This window comes from Musca autumnalis, unplaced genomic scaffold (genome assembly GCF_047663935.1).
Source record: "Musca autumnalis isolate F117 unplaced genomic scaffold, ASM4766393v1 scaffold_5, whole genome shotgun sequence".
NCBI lineage: Eukaryota > Metazoa > Arthropoda > Insecta > Diptera > Muscidae > Musca > Musca autumnalis.
This window is the reverse complement of record NW_027412088.1, coordinates 62148836-62152371: the sequence shown is the minus strand read 5'-3', so window position 1 is coordinate 62152371 and position 3536 is coordinate 62148836.

Below are 3536 nucleotides of genomic sequence, written 5' to 3'. Positions count from 1 at the left end.
ATGAAGACGTGGACCTATACCGACAAATTTCAGGTGGAAAGTTTTACACCCACAGCGAAGACTTAATACCAAATTTCAGCTATTTCAGAGGGATATTGAGACCACAACCTTCAAAATACCAGAAATCCGGAGGTACCGTTCTATGGGGGCTATATGAAGACGTGAACCTATACCGAGAAATTTCAGGTGGGAAGTTTTATACCCCCAACGAAAACGAAATACCAAATTTCAGTAATTTCGGTGGGATATTGAGGCTACAACTTTCAAAATACCGAATATCGGTAGGTTCCGTTCTATGGGGTCTATATGAAGACGTGGACCTATGCGGACAGATTTCAGTTGTAAGGTTGCATACCCCTACCGAAGACTTAATACCAAATTTCAGTAATTTCGTTGGGTATTTAGCCCACAAATCCTTGAATATATTTTTGCATATGTTTTTACATATGCTCATTTTATGCAGATATGTACAAATATGCCAAAATATGCACGATATGCAGAATATGCAAAAATTTCTGGGCTTAGTTCGTTTTATTTTGTAATAAAATGAGTTTCTGTCTAGTCAGATTTTCTCTACGACCATCCTAACCATATATGCATTTGCATAGGATTCCGCTGTCTAGTAATGACATACGTTTTGCACGCTCAATGAGGACGTCCCTACCAAAATTAGCGGATAGTGCCACAGTTCACCACACATAACCATCGTGGCATTTGGTCGGACAAATGACGTTACCTGGCAACCCGTCGTTTCTCTTGTTCAGACCATATTCCTTTAATTGTCACCATCAGTAGACCGCTCGACTTCGTCACCTATGAAAGCCCCAAATTCATCAACCTAATTGGCCTATTTTCAGAGAGTTTACCAATCACCAATTCAGAGAACTGCCTAACTCTTCTGAAATTCAGGTTGCAAAAAGGATGTTCCGAAATATCATCACACCTGCAGTCCCTCGCTATATACCTAATGTCTGAATACCCGAAGTGAGACCAAATTTTCCTGACGAACTTCATCGAGATAACCCTAGTGAATTCAGAGTTAGGGGGGTGATACGGAATGTTTATATGTTGGTCGGTGAGCAGAAGTGGAACAAGTGGCTAAATCATCTGAAGAGTTGAAACCTGAATTACTGAATTGTTGGTCACTCTTAATCCCTGAATAAAGGAAGATATGACCTCAGTCATGTTTGCCGACGTTACGCTTACCGATCTTAAGAGGTGTGCAAGTTATTTTAATCCACAAATTGGCGAGTACCTAAAGAGCTACAGAGTGAAGAGATGAGTACTACGTCGCATTAGATCTTTCCCGTCGAGGAGAAACGACCACAATTTACCATGGATAACGTTGCAAATGTCATTAGGAAATCGAAATCATCAAAATCGTCGGGCCATAACGCTGTCTTTATGGTAAATCTGAAACAGCTGGATGGGCCCAGGAGTTGAGTGAAGTTCTCAGAGCAGGGATTTCAACGGGGGAATTTAGCTACAATTTTAGCCGAACTAGCTGTAATTTGACATTTGAGGTTCTCTGTGGTCACGGAACTTCTACACCAACAAGTATGAAAGTGTCAGTCGGCTTTGCCGACAGCGGACAGATCGAATGTATTTAAGGTCTCTTCAGAATTTTGTGGCCCTTTTTGGACATTTGAACTTGCCGACAAAAATGTTGGTTAGGAATTAACTGCACTAAGACACAAATGTTGAATTTTTGTGGGGGAGGTACCCTTAGGGAGGACCGATATAAGCCATTTTAGAAGTTAAACTAAATTTTCACAAAATATGAGTGAGATCCAAAGTTTGGACCAAATTGGTTGCCCCATTCAAGTGATATCGTCCCAGCATTTTAGTGACATTTTTTAAATATTGGGGAGAAGTACCGGAAGTTGTGGACCACCCTGAAACTACATATGTTTGGATATAATATGACGAAGACCAAATGTTGGACCAAATCGGTTGAACAGTTCGAGAGTTATCGTGACATAGGTATTTTTTACACCTTTCAGGCTGTTTTCCTAAGAAATATGGACTTGCCCTGAAAAAACTTCTACTGTCGTAACGGAGGTAGCGAATGCAAATCGCTTTAACAAAAATCAAAGTGATTCGAGAGCAGGTCTTAAAGTGAACTTATTCGAAATTTTGTGTGAGAGGTACCAGAAGGAGTGGACAAATATAGACAATATTCCAATATGATCTATATCTGGTAGATATATTAGAATGTGCAAAGTATTGATTACTTCGGTCACTCCCTTCAAGAGTTATCGTGAACCGAACATTTTTGAACTTTTGTGGGGGAGGTACCTGAAGGAGTGGACCGACATGGCTTATCTTCGAATTTAAACTATGTTTGGACAAAATATTACGAAGGCCAAATTTTGGACCGAATCGGCAGATCCGTTCGAGAGTAATTTTGCGCTCTATCTACTACACACGGTATCATAGGGGCTTTTTGCATCTTTCACGATATTCTATCAGGAAGTATGGACGTGCCCCTGATGAAACTTGTGCCGTCGTATAGGGAGCAATAAATACAATTTGTTGCAACAAAAATCAAAGCGATTCGGTAGCAGGTCCTAATCTGAACTTATCCGGAATTTTGTGTGGGAGGTACCCGAAGGAGTGGACCGATAAAGTCCATATTAAAAATTTATCTAAGTCAGATAAACATTTCACGATTTGCAAATTATAAACCAAATCGGTTACCCCCTTCAAGAGTTATCGTGCGCACAAATTTTCCGAACATTTCGAACTTAAACTAAGTTTGAGCAAAATATTACGAAAGCCAAAATTTGAACCGAATCGGTTCTTCCTCTCGAGAGTTATCGTGCGCTCCAGCCAGACAGACAGACGGACGGGCATTGCTCAATCGGCTCCAAATTTTCTGAAACACATTTCGTCCAAACATACTTAGGGTCTAAAACCATTATTTCGATGAGACACATGATGCCCGCATGAAAGTGTATATACCCTCGTTAGCATAAATGCTGAGGGTATAAAAATCGTCAACATAGGTTCATGTTTTGATAGAGCCTCCATATAACGGCACCTTCCGAATTTCGATAATTTGAGGATTTTAGCTAAAATTTTAAACCAAACTAGCTGTAATTTGATATTTGAGGTTCTTAGTGGTCGCGAAACTTCTTCACTAGAAATCGTTAATATAGGTCCATGTTTTGGTTTATATCCCATATAACGATAACTCCCGACTTTCGGAATGTTGAGGATTTTAGCTAAAATTTTTAACCAAACTAGTAGTAATTTGATATTTCAGGTTTTCTCTGATACCTCCCGATTTTCGGTATTTTGAGGGTTTGACATTTCAAATTGCCAGGATATGTCACACTTTGACATATGTAGACCCGATATAATGGTACCACCAGATTGAACATTTTTTTATTAGATTAGGTAATTAAGACATTTGGGGTATCCGTGGTCGAAAAACAAACTTAAACTTGTTACTTGTTGGTATTTTGAAGGTTTTGCTCTCTCCCACCAAAATGACTGAAATTTGGAATTTGGTCTTCGTTGAGGGTATAAAA